Here is a 26,036-nt window from a genome sequence, read left to right as displayed (position 1 = left end):
CTCCCTCCCACCCTCCCTATCCCACCCCTCTAGGTGGTCACAAAGCACCGAGCTGATCTCCCTGTGGAAAGCCATTTTTTTTAATGTTCAATTAACTATCTCCAAAAAAGGAGTTGGGTCCAGAGCATTTTATGAGCAAGTTCTTGAAAACTTTCAAGTAACAATTCTCATGTTTATTAAACTGTTCCAAGATTACAGAATGATGAAACACTTCCCAAATTATTTTTCAAAGTTAATAAAACTCTCAAAACAAAGGTAACATGCAAAAAAATACTTTTTTACTTGCTTTAGCTAAAATGTCAGCAACATAAAGCCAACACTATAGAAATCATTTTTCAAAAGTAAGGTTTATTCTAAAAATTCAAGGCTGGGTTAATATTAGGATTTTTGTTAAAAACATTGTCTCAATAGTGCACAAAGAAAAAATCATATGATTCTCTCCACAGTTGCTCTAAGGCATTTGAGAAATTTTAACATTTATTTTTGATAATACCATTAGTAATATAAAAATATCTCACATCATGAGAAGAAACAGTCATCTCAAACACCAAAGGCATTCCCTTTTAAGGTCAGAAACCAGATAAAGATGTCCGTGACAGTGTTATTTTTCTGAGAGGTTTGTGTGTTACATCTAGCATCAAATAAGTTATATTTTGACCTGAAGTGAGAAAGGTCTATGTTTAAAAAAAAAGTTTTATATAACTATAGAATTAATATTATTAACAGAAAATCAAATGTTGTTTAAAAAAAAAAAAGGCAGGAAAGAAGAAAAACCACCATTTAAAAGGAAATTATTTCTCCAGTTGACTCTCAGAATGAAGAAACCTCAAGGAATGGAATATTTTTAAGGACTTTCTGGGACAGTTCATCTGGAGCCCTGTTACTACCCCTCTTCTTTAGCAAATAACACTTTCCTACTTTTTGCCACCAAACCAACACCTAAAGGAGTTGACACCTGTGGGGCCTTAGACCTAAGGCTGATTCAACTCACTTATACTGCAGCACGTTGGATTTATACATCACTGCTAGGTTTGAAATACGATTATACGATCAGATTTGGGGTTTGGTTTGGTTTTCCCATGGTGGGTCACCTTTGCTTTGGGAACCCCAGGCCCTGAACTCTGGCCACACTTCTGGCAAGACACCCAGGGCTGTCCCTCCGGGGAAAGGGAATGTGCTAAGACACGCCCACCCAGCCCAGGTGCTGCCAATGCACCCACTGACCCTTCACAGAAACTCCAGGCTTGTCCTGGAGCAGAATCCATCCGGATGACTCTACTACTTGCTCTATAATCATCGAGTGGTGAGAAAAAAATGACCTGCGGTTTCTCCCTTTGGCTTGGAACCTCCGGCTTAACCCCACCAGTGCTCAAAAGGATGTTCACGCTTTACCCTTTTCTCTACGTGCAAGTGTAAAGACGAATCCACCATCCACATTCTTGAGGAGGGGAGAGGAGGAGGAATGTGCTTCTAGCTCCACTTCTGGAACAAGAAATAATAATTAACTAATGCAAATTAATAGGCAAGCGTTTAACAAGAAATTGTACCAAAGGTGCAGAACAATGAAAAGCTTCTCAAATTATTTTTCAGACTTAATGTACCCCTCAAAATAAGACCAAAATTTTGCTTATCATAGATAAAATACCAGGAACCTAAATCTAATACTATAATAAAATGATAATTTTTCATGACAAAATGACGTACATTTTTCTCCTGAGGGACTTTTTATAAAGACAAATAAAAATGGAAAAATATCCTAAATTCTGGAAAAGAAGACTCCATTCTTAAAGAGGTTATTTCTTCCTCCAAATAATTTATAAGTACTATATAACTCCATTCTAAAATTGCCAAAGTTTTTTTTTCATTTAACAGAAGAAACAGGTAAAAACAACTGAAAAATCTTGAAAATGACACATAATTCAAGCATACTTGTGCTGTTAAAACATATTATAAAAATGCAATAACTAAAATACCGTGGTATGGCTCAAGAATAGAGAGGAAAATCAATAAAATAGAAAGCAAACCCAGAAACAGGTCCTAGAATATATATACATTTAGTAAATAATAAAGATAGCATTTCAAATCAGCAAGGCATACTAAATGATTGAAAGGTGCTACCACAAATGAATAACTATTTGGTAAAGAAGAAAAAGCTAGATTCCTCCCTTAAAACACACACCCACACACACACGCAAAACGTACACACATACAATTTCAGATAGATTAAATAATGAAATGTAAAAAAAAGTATAAAAAATATAAGAATATAGATGAACATCTGATCCTATAATAGAGATATGGGAAAAGTATGTACATATTATATATAATATGTATAGTATATGTACAATAATGTATAATGTATTTATGTATAATATAGGTATTAGGAAATTGACTATTATATATAATATATATGAGGAAATTGAATATAACATATATTAAGAAATTGAATCTTCAGGTCTTGTAGCTGATATACTGTAGGGTAACTGAGAGAATACCATCTAAGATGCGATCAAGATAATGAGAGCACCATTTCCTTAAATAAGAAACCTGGAGGAGAATTAGCCTGGGATGGGTTTGATAATGAACTTGCCTTTGGATTTTTCTGTATGTAGGTCAGGTGCCAATTCAGTGAAATTGTAGGGACAGAATCTAGATTCCAGAGAATTGAGGAGTCATTGGCATTAGTGGATGGTAAAGAAGTAGAGCTAGCAATTACAGAATGCCATTTTTTGTTTTTGGCCACACCCCGAGGCATGCAGGATCTTAGTTCCCTGACCAGGGATTGAACCTATGACTCCTGTGGTGGAAGTGCAGAGTCCAAACCACTGGACCACCAGGGAGTCCCCCAGAATGCCATTTTGAAAGCAGAACTTAGACCTGTAGAACACAGCCTGCGAGGGGAATGTGAATCAACTGTGGATATTCCTGGTTTGTGACTATTCTGGGTTAGCCTTAGGAGGAAACACCTCTCCCACTGTCACAGGAAAGAGGAAAGAGACAAAAGTCCTTGGAAGTGAGTTTGCAGGACAAAGGGCAAAGTTCATGGACTTCTTTTTTGGTGGCTTTGATGGCTTCAATTTTTTCCTCAAAGAATTGTCTGAAGAGAGTGAGAGAACAGAGAATGGGGTTGGAGTCTATAACGTACCCTAAAAGAGTGGCCTAGGCTATGAAAATATAGAAAGCTGTCAAGCCCACACTGAGGGCCCTCAAAGATCATGAATTTACCTTGGTGATAACAAGGACCATTTGGGGATTTCCTCCAAGAGACTTCAACAAACCAGGCATCATGAAGAAGTTGAAAGTAGGTGCCACAAAAGAACAAGCAGGTGTGAGCCAAGGGCATTGGCAAGGATGGTCGGAAGGATGAACCATGGGGTCTAGAAGGAACTGAGGAGGAAAGACAGAGGACCAACATTGGGACACAGTAAAATGGTCCAGAGATTGGCAGTCTCAATAAGGTTGCAGACAGGGAAATGAGGGCAATAGACAGATAGGAAGTCATGATCATAACAGTTATTGGAATTTAACGTTTTACAGGTGCACGAGATCATACGATTTTTTGCTTTTTTAGTTAATGTGACGTGGTAGTAACATCCCCCAAAGATGTCCACATCCTGTAATCACCAGAGCCTTTGAATATCTTACCTTTCATGGCAAAAGGGACTTTGACATAGAATTAAGGTAAAGATTTTGATATGTGACGGTTACCCTGGATTATCCAGTGTATCCAGCGTAATTACAAAGGTCCCTGTAAGAGGGAGCAGGAAACTCACAGTGATTGCAAGACATGTGACCATGGTAACAGAAGTTGGAGTGATGCAAGGAAGAGGCCACAAGCCAAAGATTGCAGGTAGCCTCTAGAGGCTCAAAAAGGCAAGGAAACAGACTCTCCCCCAGAGCCTCAATACTGCCCTTATTAGCACCTTGACTTTAGGACTTCTGACCTCCAGAACTGTTAGGTAATTAATTTGAGTTTTAAGCCACTAAGTTTTGATAATTTTTTACAGCAGCAATAAGAAACATATGTTATCATTAAGCATTTTTATATGTTTATGTGGGCTAGACTTGTGCTACGCTAAACACACACACACACACACACCTCTACACACAGAGTAATAGCCAAGTGGTAATATCTAAAACTCATATTTGTGACTTTCTAATCATTGAGTGACCAACACTGCTGTCCTTCACTAAGCCGAACCAATTACCCAGTGCTGAAAGCCTGTCAAAATCGCTCAGAATCTGATTTATTGAAATGGAAGTGCTGAGGATCATTGAAGAAGTCCCCATGGAAACATCCAAAGACATTTGGATGCTTTGCCTCCTCATCAACTAAGCAATGAAAACTTTTGAGACAGATAACTCTAATTTCAAGTACAGTTCGAAGGATTTTGGAGTAATACCAAATGCCTATGTTAGCTACAGGGAGGTTTGCCAGGAAGAGAGGTAACCATCTTATGGCCAAGCTTCATTGAAAAGATACCTTTTCAAAGCCCCAGTCAAATCAACCCATGCAGTAATATTCTCTCAAGGGAATTGTGCAAGCATGTAAAATCAAACACAACGTAAGAGCTTTTTTACTGCTATCTCCAGTTTTACATACATGCACAAGCATATTAATAAGTTTGAAAGAATAGTCTCAACATAGATATTTGCAAGAATGGAATTCATTCATTATCAAGCAGCGCTAAATGTTCTGGGCCCTCAACCCTGCATCCTACCTGAGCCAGACACCTTATTTCTTCATCCCATTCAGGTTTAATATTTCATCCTGTGCTTTTTGAAATCCAAACTGTCAAAACTTCCCCATCCCCCTCTCTCTCCTCCCTGTGCCTGGGGAAAAAGGGAGGGACTTCTGCTTGTAGAGCGAATGACATCAGAGCTGGCAACTCCCTTCTCTGCCTCTCAGTCTGACACCAAGGGGCTGGAAACAAGTGTTGGCTCTGGCTTTAGAGTGGGGATGAAACTGTCAGCTCTTTAGGGAGCTCCACGAGGGTCCACCCTCGCACAGTACCCCTGTCCTCTGCTCCCCTATTTCCAAGGCAACAAGCAATCCACCCCGAGGTCTCTGCTTCTGTCCAGCTCCAGCTACCTTCCATGACAGGCACTCCTCCATCCTTGCCAAGCTAAGGGTGGGTACCCAGGCTGCTCTGGGGCACCCTCTCTCACAGCTCCAGCAGCAGCACCAAATGTTCTGTCAGCTCCATGGCACACAACCCTACCCCCAACCCCACAGCTCTTACTGAGGGTGGAGGGAATTGGGGAAACACAGATTTCAACAGAAGAGGGTGGAACAAATAGAAATCTCCCTGCTTTCTGTCTCCCAGGCTCTCCAGCAAGGAAGGAAGGAAGGAAAAGGCATTGTTAATACTTCATGAACCTTCCTTCAGAAGTCTAATACCCTTGTCCCTGCTGTGTTCTTTATTCTATAAAGACCAAAGTAGTGGGGTTTAAGAAACTGGTTCTGGGCTTCCCTGGTGGCACAGTGGTTGAGAATCTGCCTGCCAATGCAGGGGACACGGGTTCGAGCCCTGGTCTGGGAAGATCCCACATGCCGCGAAGCAACTAGGCCCGTGAGCCACAATTACTGAGCCTGCGCGTCTGGAGCCTGTGCTACGCAACAAGAGAGGCCGCGATAGTGAGAGGCCCGCGCACTGCGATGAAGAGCGGCCCCCGCTTGCTGCAACTGGAGAAAGCCCTCGCACAGAAACGAAGACCCAACACAGCCATAAATAAATAAAATAAAATAAAACAAACCTATAGAAAAAGAAACTGGTTCTGCTGAAGGCCTTCCGTTAGCACATCTCACAATGTGGGACTGGCATCAAGAAGGCAGCTCTCTGAACTGAAGAGGTGAGACACTTGGCAAGTTTTATCCTGAACCATAGATTCTGGTTGGCAGTTCCAGGGAAGCACGAATGTCCTTCATCACCATTTTACCACTCCTTTTATATATATAAATTCTGTAGTATGGTTACCAGTAATTTTGGAATTTTTATATTACAAAATGGTTTTCCAAAGACAGATCCCCTAAAAGATTGTACCTCTAAGAAGTGAGTTTTCCACTTAAACTGGCTCAACTGGAGACTATAATCTTGGCACTAGTTCAATTATAATTTAGGAAGTCCCTATATTGATTTCAAAAGTCTAGTTGAAAGTCTGGGTAAAAGTTTCTGAGAACTGAGGGTGGTAGGGATGAGGGGAGGAAGCCCAGTAATAAATAGAGTTTGCATCTGTGATAGAACCTGGCAATTTGCAGCATGTATTCTGCACTCAAAGCAGAATATTAAGGCAAAGTTGAAAGAAAGTACATTGTGTCTAGGGAATTTCTGCTTCCAGCCATGAAGAAGTGATAACATCTGGAATTATCTCCCCCACACTGTAAACTAGAAAAGATTGTTAAAATATAATAAAAGAACTAATTTTCAGACATTGGTCAACAGAGCTGCTGAAGGCTATGATCCCTGAAGAAAGAGAATTAACTATGTGTGCCCTTTAATCGCCTTGGCTTTCTGCCTGGAGGCGATTCCCAGGTCATAGCACTGGGAGGGGAATCTCAAACAAAGCCCTGGGGGTCTCACTGAGTTAAGGAGCCCAGAGTTCAGAGATCCTGAGGTGGTAGAATTTGTGGAGAGAGTACTGGAATGTAAGGGAGCTCTGAAGAGAAGGGGCTGCAAAAATCTGCATAGAGTTCCTTCTAGTCTTTGCCTGAATATCAGTCTTCACATGAATAGGATGAAGCTCTACAGTTTGAGGAAAAGAACAATTACTGAGGGTCTATAAACTGAATAAATCCAAGAGCCCATTTAAGGCCAGGAATAATTCGTGTTCCCACTAGCCAGAGTAAAGAGACCTCATTGAACAGAAAGGGCATAAAGGGTCAGGTATGAGTCACTGTTCTTGAGTAAATGTTACTCAAGTCCCACTCTTTAAAGTGTTAAAAGTAGCTTCAAAATTATTAAACTGATCTTCAGAAACTAACTGCCTGAGAGAAAAAAGAACACTACCCTTTAAGGAAGAACAAAACAAAACAAAAATTCAAGACAAAATTTATCATGCCTGGCATCCAACCAAAATTTCTAGACATGCAAGATGCAGGAGAACTTGACCCAAAACCAAGGGAAGAGTCAGTCAATAGAAACAGACTCAGAATTGATAGAGATGAAATTACCTGACAAAGACATTAAAGCGACTATTATAAATGTACTCCATAGGTCAAGAAGACAGAGGGAAAGTTGACATGACTGGGAGAAAAAAGGGAAGATGTTAAAAATGCAAACAAAACTTTTATGTATAAAAAATACACTGAATGGGTTTGACAGAAGATTAGAGAATGTAGGGGGAAAAGGATCTGTGAATGTGAAAACCTTGCAATAGAAATTATACATCCTGAAGCACAGAGAATAGAAAGACTGGGGGAAGAAAATGAACACAGTCTCAGTGACTTGTGGAACTATATGTATATAACTGGAGTCCTATTTTTAAAAAGAAGAGAAGGGGAGGAGGCAGAAAATAATATTTGAATAAATAATGGCAGAAATTTTTCCAAATTTGTTGAAAACTATAAATCCACAAATCTGAGCTCAACAGATCCCACGCAGGATAAAAACAAAGAAAATCACATCAAGAGAAATAATAATCATGTTACTGAAAGCAAGTCATAAAGAGAAAATCTTAAAACTGTCCGTAGAAAAAAGACAGATTACATAGAAAGGGATAAAGATAAGAATCATAGATTTCTTCTCAGAAATTATGCAAGTTCAAAGAAATGTAATGACATCGTTAAAGTGCTGACAGAAAATAACAGTGAACCTAAAGTTACCTACCCAGAGAAATGTATTTCCAAAATTAAGGCAAAATAGAGATTTTTTTTGAGACAAACTAAAGTTGAGAGACTCTTTCATCAGCACTACACCTGCAGTACGGGCAGAAGGCAAATGAAACCAGATGGAACTTGGCTGTCCATACAGAATGAAGAATATTAAAAATGGCAAATTTGTGGGTAAATATATGTCATTATCTCGTATTATTATCTCTTTAAAAGATAATGAATGTTTAAAGCAAAAATAAAACAATACATTGTGAGGTTTAAAACACGTAGGAGTAAAATGTATGAAAACTTGTAGCACAAAGAATGGGAGAAGGAAACTTTAAAAGGTTCTTCCATAATTCAGAAATTGGTATACTGTTTTTGAAGACAAACTGTCATAAATTAAAGATGTAATTCGTAAATCCGAAGGCAACTACTAAAAAGGGGAGATATGGCTAATAAACTAATTGTGGAGATAAAATGGAATACTAAAAATGCCCAATTATGGAAGTGTTCTGTATCTTGATTGTGGTGGTGATTCAATATGTGTATACAACTATCAAAACTTATCAAACGTACATTTTAAAAGAATGCAGTTTATTGTACATGAATTATTTCTCAATAAAGTTAAAAAAATAATCTAGTGGAAAGCAGTAAAAGGGAAGAAGAAGCATAAAACAGATGGGACAAATAGAAAATAAATCATAAGATTTTAAATTTAAACCCAACCATTCAATAATTACATGAATCTAAATATTTCAATAAGAGTTAGGAATTTTCTGGCTGAGTAAAAAGGCAAGACCAAACTATAGTCTGCCTATAAGAAATCCATTTTTAAAATAAAGTTACTGGTTAAAAATAAAAGGATTAAAAACATATAACATGCACCACTAGTCATAAGAAAGCTGGAATAGCTAAATTAATAACAGACAAAATAAACTTCACAACAAAGAATACTACCAGAATAAAGAAAAACATGTGGGACTTCCCTGGTGGCGCAGTGGTTGAGAATCCACCTGCCAATGCAGGGCACACGGGTTCGAGCCCTGGTCTGGGAAGAGCCCACATGCCACGGAGCAACTAGGCCTGTGAGCCACAATTACTGAGCCTGCGCGTCTAGAGCCTGTGCTCCGCGATGAGAGGCCGCGATAGTGAGAGGCCCGCACACTGCGATGAAGAGTGGCCCCCGCTTGCCGCAACTAGAGAAAGCCCTCGCACAGATATGAAGACCCAACACAGCCATAAGTAAATAAATAAATAAATAAAATTAAAACACACACACACACACAAAAGAAAAACGTTATAATGATAAAATTGCTAATTCATCAAAAAGACATAACAATCCTAAATGTGTGTGCAACTAACAATTGTTTCAAAATATATAAGGAAAAAAACTCATAGTTTTGAAAAAGAAATCAGCAAATCCACAATTGTAATTGGATATTTCAACACTCAGTAAGTAATTGATAGAACAGTTAAACAAGATATCAGTAAGGGTATAGAAACTTAAATAATACTATCAACCAACTTAACCTAATTGACAGAGACCACTCCTAGTAACAACTGCAGAATACACATTCTTTTCAAGTACACACAGGACATAACAACAAGGCAGACCATATACTGAGCAATACAATGTCTCAAATATTTAAAAGGATTGAAATCATTTTAAGTATATTCTTCAGCTACAATGGGATTAAAATGAACTAAGTGATATTGAAAATTCAACATATCAAAATTTGTGTGCTACAACTAAAATAGTGCTTAGAAGAAAATTTATAGCTACAGATACTTATTTTAGGGAAAAAAAAAAAAAAAGGTCTAAATCCAATGCTCTAATCGTCTACCTTAGCAGGTAGAAGAAGAAATCAAAACAAACCTGAAGTCAAAGACAGAAGGAAATAATAAGAACAAAAATGAATGAAACAGGAAATGAACAAACAATAAAGTCAAAGAAACCAAAAAATGGTTCTTTGAAAATATTGATAAAATTGATAAACTTCTAGCTAAACTGATCAAGAAAAAAAAGAAGATAAACATTCACCAATATTAGGAATGAAAGAAGGGAAATCCTACACTATACTAGAAATCCTACAGACATTAAAATGGTCATAAGAGAATATCATGAACAAATTTATGCTAATAATTTAAATTCAGATAAAATAGACAATTTCCTTGAAAAGAAAAAAATTACCAAAATGTGCTCAGGAAGAAATAGAAAACCTAAATTCCCTATAAAAACTGAATAAATTTAATTCCTAATTCAATTGTCACTAAGATAATTCCAGGCTCAGAAGCCTTCACTGGAAAATTCTATGAAACACTTAAAGAAGAAATAATATAATCCCCACTTTCACGAAGTCTCTCACACAGTTCTGGCCCGGGGCGGGGGACTGGCCTAGGCACATACACTGGGAAACCCGACAGCATTTGCCTGGGGCAGGCTGTGAGCAGAGCGGCTGGAGAACCCAGGGGCTGTGACCAAACGACCTCTCCAGCTACCCCTGTGGCCACGTCGCAGGGAGCAGAACCAACTCTGCTTCACATGTGGGTGGTGGGACCCCGACCCTTGGGCAGTGACCATGGCCAACCCTGTCCCTGTGCAGGACCAGGAGCTGGCAAAGCCCCAGGGAGCTGCCCCAGTGAGAGGGCACCCTGTGGGTCCTCACTGGCCCGTAGAGTAGAGGTAAAGGTGGGGTGGCTCTTTGTTTAGTGGTTTAATGCCCTCCTGGAAGGCCGGGCTGTGTCCACCGTGTTCTCACTGTGTCCTGGGGTCCTCAGCGTGCCTGGCACAAGGCAGCCTTAATAGTTGTTGTACTGATGAACAAATGAATGCATAAACTGGGAACATGAAGGAACCCTCCAGGTGAGGAAGGATTATAGACAATGACGTTGAGCCTGGAGAGGATCAAGAGCCCCAAGTCATGAAAGGGATGTTTGGGGTACTAATGCGTATAATGAAGGCACTAAACTACAAAGAAGAAGAAGGAAAAAGAGAAGGAGTCATCTCTCACAGAATGGGGGTTGCCAGAAGTGGGGAGTAGAAGGTGGAGGAAATGGATGAAAGTGGTCAAAAGTTACCAACTTCCAGTTATAATATAAAGCATTTGGGGGGATGTAATGTACAACATGGTAACTATAGTTAACAATATTGTATATTTGGAGGTTGTTAAGAGGGATTTCCCTGGTGGTCCAGTGGTAAAGAATCCGCCTCACAATGCAGGGGATGCAGGTTCGATTCCTGGTCAGGGAACTAAGATCCCACGTGCCGCGGGGCAACTAAGCCCGTGTGCTGCAACTACTGAGCTCGCGTGCCACAACTAGACCCCCCGGATGGCAAACTACAGAGCCCACGCGCTCTGAAGCCCACGCATTACAACCAGAGAAGAGAAAACCAGCAGGCCACAGCTAGAGAGGAGCCCACGCACCTCAACGGAGATCCCGTCTGCCACAACTAAGACCTGACACAGCCTAAAATAAATAAATAAATAAATAATAAATCTTAAAAAAAAAAAAGAGTTGTTAAGAGAGTAAATCTTAAAAGTTCGTATCACAAGAAAATAAATTGTAACTGTGAGGTGATGAATGTTAACTAAACTTATTGTGCTAGTTATTCTCCAGTATATACATATATCATATCATTATGTTGTACACCTTAAACTAACACAATGTTATATGCCAATTATATCTCAATAAAACTGGGGAAAAACATTTAAAGAACAAAGAATACCAATCCTGCATAAACAGTTATAGATCACAGAGGAGGGAGGAATGCTTCCCAACTCATTCTATGAGGCCAGCATCACTCTGATATCCAGTAGATATCCCTTACACCTGAGCAAGGAGGGTCCTTGCTCTGGACTCTTAAGCCTCAGGTAGCCCCATACTTTGAAGTGCACTCCTTAAGATTTCCTAAGTCCCCTCTGGTGCCTGGGATCAGCTGAGGCTAGCAATGACACCTTGGGCAGGGTGCCTTGAGCTTGGACTGGGACCCTCAGAAATCCTGGCCCCATGTTCTTTCTTATCTGACCCTCTACCCTTCACCTGGGCTCAACCATATGCCCCTATTTGCTCAGGCATTCATACCTATAGGGTCAACCCAAGATCCCAGGGCAAGGTTCCAGTACCAGGAAGGAGGCCTGGCAAGCAGATTGCTCCCTCTGACTAACACAATATTGCTTTTGAGGGATCATGAAAGGTTGGGCCTCCAGAATGGAGCTGATGTGCAGAGTGTGAGCGACTCTCACTTATGTCAGACACATAGCAAGTTTAGGTCTCTGGGCTACTAAGAGTTCACTGCCAACACTTGGGTTTGAGCCACATATTTGGACCCATGCCTTGAATCTCACCCCCTACATGCTGACGGCTGCGCTGCCCGTGAGCACAGCCCCTGAAGGCAGCAGGCGTCTTTTTCCTGTGGTGGCAAGAATGCCTCACCCTGTGCACTCTGCACTCTGGCATCTGGGTTGATCACCCAAACCCTTCTGAAAGCTCTGTATGCCGTGTCAGGCGTCCCCTGGAAGTGGCTGCACCTGTCTCCTCCGGGGGCTTTAAGATCATTGCTCAGCACACCCATTGCCTTTCCGATTGATTTCTCCCTCTCACCTCTGACTGGTGCGGTTGTGCTAACCCAGGATGGTTTTAATCATGCCAAATGATCAGGGGACATTCCTTGTACAAATGGGACTGCCCTTCCTGCTCTACCCACAGGCCCCCACGTCTTTGCCCAGCTCGTGGCAGTGTCTGGAAAGCAGCAGTGTGGTCAACATTGAGAAAGAGCACATGCTAGATATGCACTGATTATAGTCTAAAGACTTCTACATCCATGCTCTAAAATTCCAAACAGAACATTGACCATGACCAGAAAAAGAAATATCATTCACATTTCCCTGCACACCTGGGGTGAGACCTGCCTTTGTGGTCACCATCAACAAAGCATAGTAACAACTTTACTGTGTCTCATTGGAAGCCAGTATTCATGGGTGGCAGATGGGTGATGTGACATCATGAATAATGGTGTGATCAGCATTAAATCGAAGGTAGTAGAGAATTGCAGAGGTAATACTGCAAACAGTGCAAACAGCTTCCAGCTTTTTGAGTAATACTAGCATTGCTACGTCATCTCCAGTTGCGAGATAAGAAATAAGCCAAATGGAATATTACTCAGCCATGAAAAGGAATGAAATTGAGTTGTTTGTAATGAGGTGGATGGACCTACAGTCTGTCATACAGAGTGAAGTAAGTCAGAAACAGAAAAATAGGGCTTCCCTGGTGGCGCAGTGGTTGAGAATCTGCCTGCTAATGCAGGGGACACGGGTTCGAGCCCTGGTCTGGGAGGATCCCACATGCCGCGGAGCAACTGGGCCCGTGAGCCACAACTACTGAGCCTGCGCGTCTGGAGGCTGTGCCCCGCAACGGGAGGGGCCGCGATAGTGAAAGGCCTGCGCACCGCGATGAAGAGTGGCCCCCGCTTGCCGCAACTAGAGAAAGCCCTCGCACGAAACGAAGACCCAACACAGCCAAAAATAAATAAATAAAGTGTCTATTAATTTAAAAAAAAAAGAAAGAGAAAAACAAATACCGTATGCTAACGCACATATATGGAATCTAAAAAAATGGTACTGATGAACCTAGTGGCAGGGCAGGAATAAAGACACAAACGTAGAGAACGGACTTGAGGACACAGAGGGGGAAGGGGAAGCTGGGACGAAGTGAGAGAGTGGCATGGACATATATACACTACCAAACGTAAAATAGGTAGCTAGTGGGAAGCTGCTGCATCGCACAGGGAGATCAGCTCGGTGCTTTGTGACCACCTAGAGGGGTGGGGTAGGGAGGGTGGGAGGGAGACGCAAGAGCGAGGACATATGGGGATATATGTATATGTAAAGCTGATTCACTTTGTTATAAAGCAGAAACTAACACACCATTGTAAAGCAATTATACTCCAGTAAAGATATTTAAAACATAAAAAAATAAAAATTGAACATGGAAACTCAAAAAAAAAAAAGAAAGAAAGAAGCCAGAAATGATGCATTTGATAATAAAGAACTGGAAGAAACAGTTCCTGGACCTAAATAGGAAGAGTTGGATGCTACAAAGAAACTTTATGTGCACCAATTAGACAATAAACAAATACTTGAACATCTCTTTTCTACCTATGCCTGACAGAGGCCCATGGATTTTGTAATACATTTTTAATCAAATTGTTTAGATAGACAAAGACGTTGCAAAAAAAAAAAAAAAATTGCCTGGAGCCCCACACAGTCTAGGGGCCCTCCTGCTAATACCAAACCAAACACATCACACAGAAAAGAGACCTAGAGACCAGTATCCCTCAAGATCTCAAAGACAAAACTTCTTAACAGAACATTAGCAAGTTGAATCCAGCAATTTATAAAAAAAGATAATCCATCACTATTAAGTGGAGTTTATAAAAATCCACCAATGGCAGTCCAGTAGTTAAGACTCCACGCTTCCACTGCAGGGGGCCCAGGTTCCATCCCTGGTCAGGAAACTAAGATCCCATATGCCTCGAGGCGTGGCCAAAAAAAAAAAATCCATCAGTTCATTATGTTAGCTGAATAGAAGAGAAAAAGATATGACAATCTCAATAGATCCAGGGAAAAATATTGACAAAATTAAATATCCATTCATGAAAGCATCTGTGTCTGGTAGAAGGGTTTGGGCAGCAGATCCTCCTGAAATAGAGAGAGCCCTGGTCCTGGAGATGAACTGACTCATGATTGTGTACTTGCTATACCTCATTCCAGAACTGAGGCTCAGGGAAGACCAGGAACATTCTCAAGGTCAGCCGCAGAGCTGGGATCCAAATGTTTTCCTATCTGTCTCTAGACCACATTTCTTTCCTCATACCACAGTGTCTTCTATAAAGAAGAGCTAATTTCATTGAGGGAAACTGCATTTAATACTGTTAGAAAAAAAAAAGTAAGAAAAATTTTAAACACTATTTCTACTAACAGCGAAATAACATTTATTTTGTATATTGAGATGTTCATGAGGGCATTTTTGAGACATGAGTTCACTGCACAAAGATTGCTATTCTTTTTTTTTTTTTCCTATATCTGTATCAGGAACTAATACAGTTACGTGGGCAGCAGATTGGAGGCCTTTTTTAAGAAAAAGAATGCAACACAAAATTATACATTAAAAATTAGATACAAACATGAACACTTATTCACAACAAATCACTAATTTTACAAAGCTGACAAATACCACAAGCAGAAAATCCAGAAAAGTAACAAATATTCTTGGTCATTAATTGTCCGTGTCACCTCTGTGCTATTTTTTCCTTGCCTTTTTTGACTCATACTTGGTTTTTGTGATATGATTTTTCAATGGAGAGGCTAAAAAGGTATTTACTTTTTTCCCTAACATAGTCAAATGCGTTGCTTATTATCACATTAGGATTCATAAAACATGCACCTTCACATACAGATGTACTATCTGTACGGTTTTCATCACATGAACACAAAGATCCTTCTAAATTCTATTTCCACAATCCCCGTTAAAAAGGAAAACAAATGGCATGTTTATATTTAAATCCGTTGCATTACTGAGAATATTCCTGCAGGAGAGAATTCCAGACCAAGAGCCAGGCATCGGGATGTCTCCACCAGAGCAGCCTCTGAATTCTGTGGCCTCTCTCTCATCCTGCTCTATCTCACCAATGACTTGGCTCAATCTGGGAAGCAGGCTGCCAAAGCCCCGTTCTGGAATCTCACTTTCTCAATCCTCCTTGAACTCTCTCCCCTTCTCCAGCTTAGAGGTTCTTCATCTGCTCATGACAGGGACCAGTGATGCCCAACTGCATCTTCTTTCAAATCACTCCTATCTCATGTTTGCGCTGAGGACTTTGGCACACGGAGACCAAGAACTTGACATTCTTATTCGCAGCTTCCTATGTGCTTCCGTCCTTGTTATCTGGGCCTGAGCAAAGAGTCCCAGAGATCAGGGGAAGAAATCCAATAAATAAGAGTAGAAAACACCTGGGTTGCCATCCATGAGGTACCACCAGTGAGTACCAAATCCTAGTCAGGCTCATTTTCAGGCAAATCGCTCTTGACAGATGTCCCACGTTTTAGAGTTACTGGATTTTTGCAAATAATATTCCCTGAGTTAACCTCTTGCTACATAATCTAATTTTTAAGAAGAGTTATTTAGGGCACAGAGTGCTCTATTATTTTAATATCAATTAAGACTACGACTAAGAGAAAAGCCTGTTTTGGGCTTCCCTGGTGGCACAGTGGTTAAGAATCTGCCTACCAATGCAAGGGACACAGGTTCGGGCCCTGGCCCAGGAAGATCCCACATGCCTTGGAGCAACTAAGCCCGTGCGCCACAACTACTGAGCCTGAGCTCTAGAGCCCGCGAGCCACAACTACTGAGCCCACATGCCACAACTACTGAAGCCCACACGCCTAGAGCCCGTGCTCCGCAACAAGAGAAGCCACGACAATGAGAAGCCCGCGCACCGCAATGAAGAGTAGCCCCCACTTGCCGCAACTAGAGAAAGCCTGCACACAGCAACGAAGACCCAACGCAGCCAAAAAATTAATTAATTAATTAATTAATTAATTAATTTTTCTTTTAAAAAAGCCGTTTCCCTGCAGGAGGGCTTGAATGTAAAGCGTCTCTCCAATTCAGCTGTGTAGGGGATGTGAATGGGGAGCCCTGAAAACAGGGCAAAACTGTTCACTTCCCTAAAAATAATTTTTTTACCTGCAATATACTCTTTCAAGCAGTCAAGGGGCAATTTTTCAATGCTCCACTCTAGGTAAAGACATATCTCCCCTTCTTGTATTCTCACCCAGGAAGAGAGCCTGTTTTACCTATTGTGTGCTTTCTTACACTTTATTTAGACATGAAATTGTAACAGCTTAAAAATAATCTGGGATATGTACATATTCCTCTGTATGTATCAAATATTTAAACATTTAAAACAACAACACAGGAAAAATAATTTGGAGATGGCTGTGGCCCATTCCCTCTCTCCTTTCTCTGGCCTACCCCCCATCTCCACAGGGACCCTCCTCCTCCTTTTCCCAGATTTCTGGCCATTTGCTAGCAAGGCAGTTTTTTAACTCATTATTTTTGCCCATTTATCAGCCTTCAGCCCCCTTCTCTTTATTCCTGTCCACGCTGCCCCCCTACCCAACAATTTTCATTCTTTCTCCTTCCTTGAGACAGCAGGTTTCATAACCTCAACTGGGAGTGGTGGGCATACCCCACCGCTGGGAGGCATGGTCCCTTTTATCCAGAGGAATGACAGGCGAGGGGGCCACACAAGGGTGTGGACATGGGGACAGAGTGGGGCTGGGATTCTGCCAGGCCCCCTGCTAACCTGAACAGAGTGCTTTTGTGTCCCCCACTGCATGGGAATAGAAATGGAAAGTGTGGGTCCCAGGATGCTGGAAGTACTCATGTTAAATTGTTTGGGGATTGTTAGGTGATTAGCATATTGATTGTTGCCACAGACCCCAAACCCTGGATCTCCCCAAGACCCTTCAGCCTTCCCTCATTTCTGTGGCTGTCCCAGCCACAGCCCCTTCAGTTAGTGAAAAGGAAAAATTGTAATAGATAAGAAATGGCAGAAACGAACAGAAAAACAACATTCATGGCCTTTTGTGACAAATTCCCGAGTTTACCTTCCTAAGGCTGAAAGAAAACTATTCTGTCTGAAACAAAAAGGAAGTGAATGGTGAGCTCGAATAATGTAGTGCCTAGTCGCTCAAGCTGCAGAATCAGACAGGCATGGCTTTGATTCCCAGCTGGGCTGTTCCCTCTCTGAGGGACCACTTTATTCAGCCCTCCAAGCCTCAGCGTTCTCATCTAGAGAGTGGAGATGATAATCTGCCCTTCCTCACTGAGCTGTTGTACACATGCAGTGAGACAGTTATAATGGGCTTGACCTAGATTATAAGAAGGACTCAAGAGATGGAAGGCGGTCCTACTTTTCCAATGCAATGCAATGTAGAAACTAAAGGACTAATTAGAGAGGAAGGTATTTGCTGCCCTTTAGGAACCCACAGTCTAATAAAAGAAACAAAAACACAAAGAAAAAATAAATAACAGTATAATTCAGGAAAAGATCAGTGTTACAGACAATAGCCACTATAAGAGACAAGAGAAATTTGTGAACACTTGAGGAAGGGTTTCAAGATGCTACAAAGGGCACAGAACATTCGCTTAACTTTAAGAAATCAGAATTGTGTGTGTACAGCCATTCCCATACTGTCTTTATTATCCTTAAAGTTCAGAGATAGTGGAAAATTACAGACAGTTTTGGAGGACAAAGTCTGTGACTACAATTGAAATTGGCCTGAATCTTAGCCTTCTGCCCTAATGGCTACGAGAATCCTATCAAAGGGAAAATCGGAATAAGCTCTGAATAAGATGATTGTGGAGACGGCCGTGAGGATGCTCACCTCAGCCCCATGATCTTAGACAACCTGCAGGAATAGCTGAGCACTAACCGTATCTGCTCCTATCACCCGTCTCTTTTAGGTGGTCCTCAGTCTAATCATCAACAAGCCAAGGCCATTTTTTTGACCCCCCCATACAGTCATGTCCTCAACTCTTATGTTGCTGCAAGGACCAATCAAGGCCCAAGGATGAAAAAATTATTTTTCCCTCAAACAAATATTTTATTATTAATAATTTTACATATTAATAAAAGTGAAATTAGATTAATAAAAGAGTAGCAAAAGCACAAACTTAGATGTGTAAGGAAAAAGCCAATTATATTGCATTGTAAAATGAGGCTCAAGATCCTCTAGGTCATAGATGTCAGCTTCCTTGAGCAATTAGAAGAGGCCCTTACGGGGCACTCAGTGGGCAAGGCCATTAGGAAATTCTGGAAAAATAAGGTTAATCGTACTCAGAGCATCTGGCAGGGGTCTAGTGTATACCAGATGCTGGGGCCATTCTGTTCTCTCTGCTTCTACCATGGCCAATCTGTAGCCCCTGGAGTAACCCAAAGTGTAGGAAAGAGAATCCTCAGCTGATCCAGCAGCAGAGCATGGAAAGAAGAGAAAAAACTCATCAGCACATGGCTCAGACAAGCCAAATGCAAATTAGAATCTGGGCTGGTGCACTCTGGCATTGTCAGCTTAAACATACAGACAATGGACTAAGGTGTCACAGTGATGGCCACCCTAACCTGCTGGTCTCCTGAGTCACACTGGCTGCTGAGCACCCTTGCCCAGTGAACTGAGGGTCCCCCAGTCCTTCAGCACTGTATCTTCTATTTCTTCTATCATATCCCATGGTTCTTTTTTCTTGGTTTGCTCCCATTTTGTACTTGCCGTATCTTCTACTAGCTTCATAAGAAATGATAAGTGGAAATGTTTTGAGAACTTGTATGTCTGCAAGCAGAAATTTTATTTTATCTTCACACTTGAGTGAATAGCTTGAGTCAGCATAGAATTCTGGGTCAGAAAGAATTTTCCTTCAGAATTCTACCATCTTCTAGCTCTACTGTCATTTAGCCTCAGCGTTGCTTTGAGAAGTCCAAAACCATTCTGACTCCTGATACTCTGTAAGTGTCTGAAGCATATCAGAGATTCTGTGTTTGTAGAATCTTCTTTTCATCCTCAGTATTCCTAAATTCTATGATGATGTGCCTTGGACTGCATCTTTTTCTTTTATAGTGCTCGGCAGGGATCCCTTTCAAATCCCTTTTAATCAAGAAACTGATGTTTTTCAGGCCTAGAAAATATTGTGAATTATTTATTGGTAATTTATTCCCTTCATTTTTCTCTGTTCTTCGTGTCTGGAAATGCTGTTATTCAGATGTTAGACAGTCTGGACCGGTTCTCTAATTCATCAGTCTTTCCTCTAATCATTTATCTCTTTGCCTTTTTGTTTGCTCTACTTTCTTCAGAATTTCCTTATTTTATCTTCCAACCCTTCAATTGAGCTTTTCAACTGCTAACATGTTTTTAATTTCCAAAAGCTCTTTTTATGTTTCCTGAATGTTTCTATTTTATAGCATCCTATTTTTTTATTTTCTGGATGCAATCCCTTCTCTTATTTCTTGAGGCTATTGATAGTGTTTTAAATATATTATTCCTTTCTGTATAGTTTTTGTTGACTACATGCTGCATTTGCTGCTTTTTTATTTGGGTGTCTCTGTTTCATTTCAGAGCTTTCCCCAGAAGCAAGACAGTTTTTTGTTGTCCATTCATGTTTAAGAGAGAGATGTTAAAAAATCAATCTGTGTCCCTAAGAAGGTGGGAGGGGTTGTCAACCCACCGCTTCCCATTAGAGGATTTATCTGGACAGCTTGATGCTCTCCAATTTCACCATCTGTAGGTCCTTTTTCTTTGATTGATTAGAGGCCCTGAGAAGACTCTTTCAAACTCTTGCCTGGAGATCTAACTGCCAGGGGTCTGGGAGTCAAATAAGGAAGACGAGTGGTGGAGGAGGAATGTCTCGGCATTCGGGATTGCTAGTTGTGTGCATGTGTGTACTGTACACAGATAAACTGTCTTAGTCAGCTCCATGGCCCTCTCCACAATTATCTTATTCAGGCTGCTATAACAAATGCCATAGCTAGGATGGCTTAAACCACAAACTTTTATTTTTTACAGTTCTGGAAGCTGGGAAGTCTAAGATCAAGGTGCTGACAGATCCAGTGTCTGGTGAGAGCCCTCTTCCTGGCTTGCAGAAGGCCATGTTCTCGTTGGATTTTCACATAATGGAGAACACAGAGAGGATTCTCATGTCTCGTCTTAGAAGGGCACTAATCCCATTCAAAATAATCCCCAGTATAGATGGATGGATAGATAGATAGATAGATAGGTAGATAGATAGATAGACAGGTACTCTACACACACACATACACACACATAGAGACAGAGAAAGAGAATAAATCACATAATTACCTGACCTGAAGCCTGAGATTAAAAAACAGTCAAGTGTTTGGGTGAGAATGGGAGAAAAACTGTATTGAATTCTTTGTCTCTAATTGAACGGATTCATATATACAATTTATTATGACAATCAAAGAAATTTAGGTTTAAAGCCTTAAAAATCTTTTTTTAAAAATATAATCATATTATATTCTATATATTTATTATATTCTAGACTAGGTATGAGCAGAGAAAATGCAATTCATATTGCAAAAATGCCATCAATGTGGCTGGTATAAAATATACATATCAAACTTTCTACTCTACAACAGAGATTTTTACCCTCTTTTTCGGGCCCACATACAACACTGAAAGAAATAGCTATGTATTAACCCACAAAAAAACTCAATAAATCCCTAAAACAAACAGGCTAGGGGCAAAAAATAGTAGACACTTAATTGTCCAAATGAGCTGGAAGAATTCACAGATAAGATCACTGTTTTAAACTTACAAGTGTAAGCATAAATATACCAAGTAGAGTTGTAAGCGGAGAACTTTCTAGACAAAGCGGATGAATGAACCAATTTTCTCAGGACCAGGCACATAAAGAGGGAGGGAGAGGGAGAAGGCAGGAAATGAGGAGGGAGGGTCTTTCCAGAGCTTCCACTCGCAGGAGTTTGGATTTCATCTTGCGGAAGATTTTGAGCAGGAGAATAGCAAGCAGATTTGCATTTTTAAAAGACCGCCCTAGTTTCAGTGCGGAGGCTGAAAGCAGGAGACCTCTGCCCTGGTAAAGTAAGGTAGGGCATGGACATGAGAATGAGGGGCGAGTGGGAGAATGATGTACAACAATGCTGTAGAACTTGCTGCCATGACGGCAATGTTATATGTCTACACTATCTGTTACGGGAGACGCTAGCCATATGTGGCCCTTGAGTACTTGCAACGTGTCTAGTGCAACTAAGGAATTGAATTTCTAATTTTCTTTCATTTTAATTAACTGAAATAGCCACGGGAGTTTATCGGAGAGTGTAGCTTTAGAAGTAGAACTGTATGTGCATGCATGCATGTGCGTGTGTGCATTTAAAAAACATTTTTAAATACCTTTAGTGAGGTATAATCGGTAAAAAATAAATTGCGTATGTTTAAAGTGCACATTTCGATGTTTTGACATTTGCATCTACCTTGAAACCATGACCATAATAAGAAAGTGAGAACATCCACCACTCTGAAAGTTATATATAAAATTAATGCACCTGAAAAACAGATGCTGGATAAACATTAAAGGACACTGGATTGTACCAGCTGTTTCTTTTTCTGCTTCAAGGATAAAAATGCAGAAAAACAAAACTTTACACCTTTTTTGTTTTTTGGTTCTTTGGGGTTTTTTCCTTTCCAATTTCAACATTGTATAAAGAATCTTACAGCTAAGGTGAAAGTTTTAGAAAGGATGAAGAAGGTAAGAAATAGATTCAGACACAGAAAATGATTTGGGACCCAGAAAAGCAGGAGGTAGTCTCTGCACCAGGGTCTTCACTGTGCTTCAGGAAGAGCTCTCAACCAACACCAGCACATGCTGTGCATGAAATTTGGGCTATTTTCAATAAATTACCATTAGGCCTGCACTTGGAGAATTCTACTGTCCCTGCATATTTCACTTGAGATTAAGATTTTCTGAATAAACTGTTTCTTGTGGGCTTTTTTTCATTGTATAGATTTTACCACTTAAATATTTGAATGACGTAGGATTTCTGTCAGGAACGCCGATGTGCTAATCCAGTGGGGTAAGCTATTTTCAACATTTCAGGGAAAAAGAGAGAAAACGGTTGAAAAAAAGTTAATGGGGGAGCATTTAAAATATACTAATCTTGGGAATTCCTTGGAGGTCCAGTGGTTAAGACGTCTCACTTCCACTGCAGGTTCAATCTCTGGTCAGGGAACTAAGATCCTACATGCAGCATGGCGCAGTCAAAAATATACACGTATATCTATCTTAAGACATGCTCCTCTACTGTCTTGGCTCTGAGGTTCACAGAGTGTGTCTGCGGGAGCCTGGGCCCCCACTCTGCCTGCGGCGGGACACTGTCATCTCCTGAAGTATTCTTTTTTTTTTTTTTAAACATTTTTTTTTTAATTTACTTATTTATTTATTTATTTTTGGCTGTGTTGGGTCTCCGTTTCTGTGCGAGGGCTTTCTGTAGTTGTGGCAAGTGGGGGCCACTCTTCATCACGGTGCGCGGGCCTCCCACCATCGCGGCCCCTTTCGCTGCGGAGCACAGGCTCCAGAAGCGCAGGCTCAGTAGTTGTGGCTCACGGGCCCAGTTGCTCTGCGGCATGTGGGATCTTCCCAGACCAGGGCTCGAACCCGTGTCCCCTGCATTGGCAGGCGGACTCTCAACCACTGCACCACCAGGGAAGCCCTCCTGAAGTATTCTTAAAGCAAATTCTTATGACTACCTGAAAAACTAGTCATGTTGACTTAGGAACTGTCCTTAGAGGCTGATATGGGCCTCTCCATTTAAAGATAAAGATGAGAGAATTCCTTGCATTAAAAAATAGATTTGTGGGAATTCCCTGGTGGTCCAGTGGTTAGGACTCAGTGCTTTCACTGCGGTGGCCCGAGTTGAATCCCTGGTTCCAGAATTAATAACCCACAGGCCGTGCGGCAAGGCCATAAATAAATAAATAAATAGATTTGTGATAAATCCAGGCACTCTACTTAACACTGGTCTTCCATTTTCCTTCACCTCATAAACACCCTCCAGCCCTGGATAGAGCAAGAGTGCTTCATGCATGCATGCATGCATCCGTTGATTTCATTCACTAAATATTTATTGAAAGTTCTCTATGTGCCAGGCACTTTTCTAAGAACCGGATGTACAACGGTGAACAACAACAACATATCCCACTCTCGTCCTGGCTGACATGGGTAAGACAGAAAATTAAAAAGAACAGCAGTAGGGGCTTTCCTGGTGGCACAGTGGTTAAGAATCCGCCTACCAATGCAGGGGACACGGGTTCAAGCCCTCATCCAGGAAGATCCCATATGCCGCGGAACAACTAAGCCCGTGCACCACAACTACTGAGCCTGCACTCTAGAGCCCGCAAGCCACAACTACTGAGCCCACATGCCACAACTACTGAAGCCTGCATGCCTAGAGCCTGTGCTCCACAACAAGAGAAGCCACCACCATGGACATAAATACACTACCAAATGTAAAATAGATAGCTAGTGGGAAGCAGCTGCATAGCACAGGGAGATCAGCTTGGTGCTTTGTGACCACCTAGAGGGGTGGGATAGGGAGGGTGGGAGGGAGATGCAAGAGAGAGGAGATATGGGGATATATGTATATGTAAAGCTGATTCACTTTGTTATAAAGCAGAAACTAACACACTATTGTAAAGCAATTATACTCCAATAAAGGTGTTAAAATAAATTAATTAATTTAATTAATTTTTTAAAAAAAGAGAAGCCACCACAATGAGAAGCCTGCGCACCGCAGCGAAGAGTAGCCCCCACTCACCGCATCTAGAGAAAAGCCCACATGTAGCAACAAAGACCCAACACAGCCAAAAATAAAATAAATAAATTTATAAATAAATAAATACAAATAAAAAGAACAGCAGTAAATATACAGTAGGGTGTGGCAGGCAGAATAATGTCCGTGTCCTAATCCCTGGAAATTTTGAATATGCTATGTCACATGGCAAAAGGGAATTAAGGTGGCTAATCAGTTGGGGAGAAATAGGGAGATTATCCTGGATTGTCTGGGTGGGCCCAGTGTAACCACAAGGATCCTTATTATAAGTGAAAGAGGGAGACAGGAGAGTCAGAGTCAAGAATGAGACAATGTCAAAGACTTGTCCATCATTGCTGGCTTTGAAGATGGGAGGGGGCCATGAACCAAGAAATTCAGGCAGCTCAGAAGCTGGAAAGGGCAAGGAAGTGGATTCTTTCCTAGAACCTCTAAAAGGAATTCAGCCTTCCAACACATTTTAAATTTCTCATCTCCAGAAATGTGAGATCATAAATTTATTTTGTTTGAAGCCACTAAGCTTGCGCTAATTTGTTATAGCAGCAATAAGAAACTAATAGAGATGGGGTGCAAAGGTGGAAGCAGAGATAGTTTAATCACTGGGCACTTACCATGTGCCAGACACTGGGTTAGATGTTGATGATAAAAAAAGAAAAGATATGGTTCCTATCATTAAAAAGTACACAGTCTAGGGCTTCCCTGGTGGCGCAGTGGTTGAGAGTCTGCCTGCCGATGCAGGGGACACGGGTTCGAGCCCTGGTCTGGGAAGATCCCACATGCCGCGGGGCAACTAGGCCCATGAGCCACAATTGCTGAGCCTGCGCGTCTGGAGCCTGTGCTCCGCACCAAGAGAGGCCACGATGGTGAGAGGCCCGCGCACCGGGATGAAGAGTGGTCCCCACTTGCCACAACTGGAGGAAGCCCTCGCACAGAAACGAGGACCCAACACAGCCATAAATAAAATAAATAAATAAAAAGAATTAAAAAAAAAAAAACCTTTCCTTTAAAAAAAAAAAAAAAGTACACAGTCTAAAAGAGACATATAAACAAGTAAATATAGAAGAGAGTAAACACTGCAATACAGATGTACATGTAAGCCTCATTTCTGCCACAAAGGGAGAAGCTGTCAGTCCCTTTCTTCTCTTTGGGAATTAGGAAAGTTTTTCATAAAGGCTCTAGATGAATGTTGAGGAAGAAAAAGAACTAGACATGCCCAATGGTAAAACCAGCATATGCAAAGACAAAGAGATATGAAATAGGGTGGAATGGTCCAGCACTATAAACAGTTGGGAGATCATGAATATGGCAGAGCAGTGGGAAATGAATTGTGAGACACACAGATCATGAAGAGTTTTCCGTACTAAGAATTGTAGAGAGTGGGAAAATTGCAATAATTGCAGGAGATTAATTAGGGATTTGATCTATTTTAGAAAGATCATTCCAGTGGCAGTGTGGAGCATATATTGGATAAGGATGAAGGACAGGATAGGAAAAATAAAGGCTTAAAAGAGGAGAGAAAATAAAGACGCAGACATAGAGAATGAACTTAAGGACACGGGGGGGAAGGGTAAGCTGGGACGAAGTGAGAGAGTGGCATGGACATATATACACTACCAGATGTAAAACAGATAACTAGTGGGAAGCAACCACATAGCACAGGGAGATCAGCTCAGTGCTTTACGACCACCTAGAGGGGTGGGATAGGGAGGGTGGGAGGGAGATGCAAGAGGGAGGATATATGGGGATATATATATATGTATAACTGATTCACTTTGTTATAAAGCAGAAACTAACACACCATTGTAAAGCAATTAT

The 26,036-nt window shown here is 41.1% G+C and overlaps 1 protein-coding gene across 2 annotated transcripts in view; it reads right to left on the bottom strand.

Annotated features, from left to right (window-relative positions):
- Positions 1–47: 47 nt before the first annotated feature.
- ADAT2 (adenosine deaminase tRNA specific 2) overlaps positions 48–26,036 on the bottom strand; it is a 113,186-nt gene continuing 87,197 nt past the window's right edge. For both annotated transcript variants that reach the window (XR_005022177.1, XR_005022179.1), the window contains one exon: positions 48–1,482. The gene's annotated coding sequence lies outside the window, so the exon portion shown is untranslated. The remainder of the gene's footprint in view (positions 1,483–26,036) is intronic.

This window comes from Balaenoptera musculus, chromosome 12 (assembly GCF_009873245.2).
Source record: "Balaenoptera musculus isolate JJ_BM4_2016_0621 chromosome 12, mBalMus1.pri.v3, whole genome shotgun sequence".
Classification (NCBI taxonomy): domain Eukaryota; kingdom Metazoa; phylum Chordata; class Mammalia; order Artiodactyla; family Balaenopteridae; genus Balaenoptera; species Balaenoptera musculus.
The sequence above is the reverse complement of the archived record's forward strand: the minus strand, read 5'-3'. Positions and strand labels throughout refer to the sequence as shown.